The sequence below is a fragment of the Colobus angolensis genome, unplaced genomic scaffold (genome assembly GCF_000951035.1).
Source record: "Colobus angolensis palliatus isolate OR3802 unplaced genomic scaffold, Cang.pa_1.0 Scaffold77, whole genome shotgun sequence".
NCBI classification, from domain to species: Eukaryota; Metazoa; Chordata; class Mammalia; order Primates; family Cercopithecidae; genus Colobus; species Colobus angolensis.
In genome coordinates, this window is record NW_012121487.1 from 1,395,387 (window position 1) to 1,395,708 (window position 322).

General features: G+C 74.2%; 1 protein-coding gene across 1 annotated transcript in view; it reads right to left on the reverse strand.

Moving 5' to 3' along the window:
- SHE (Src homology 2 domain containing E) overlaps positions 1-322 on the reverse strand; it is a 23,998-nt gene that overhangs the window by 23,000 nt on the left and 676 nt on the right. The window lies entirely within an intron of this gene.

Genomic DNA, 322 nt, shown 5'->3' on the forward strand with positions numbered 1-322 from the left:
ACGGTGGATGGACGGCGGACGGCCCATCAACTTCGCGCGCCCCTCCCCTCCGCGGCTGGCGCCTCCCAGCCCCGCCACCTCCTGCCCAGAGCCAGGGGCGGCGGGGTGAGCGCCACGGGAGAGGCGGGTCCGAGGCTGCGAGCTCCGGAGAAAGGTGCTGCGGCCGCACGTGCGAACCGGCCGCGCTTCACTGAGCGGAGAGCTCCCTGCTGCCGCCGACACCCCGCGTCTGCACGGAGCCGGTCTCGGCCGGGCGCTGCCTTCACACGCGCCCAGGAGTGTGTCACGTGCGCCGCTCACCCCCAGGAAGGAAGCCCCTTGT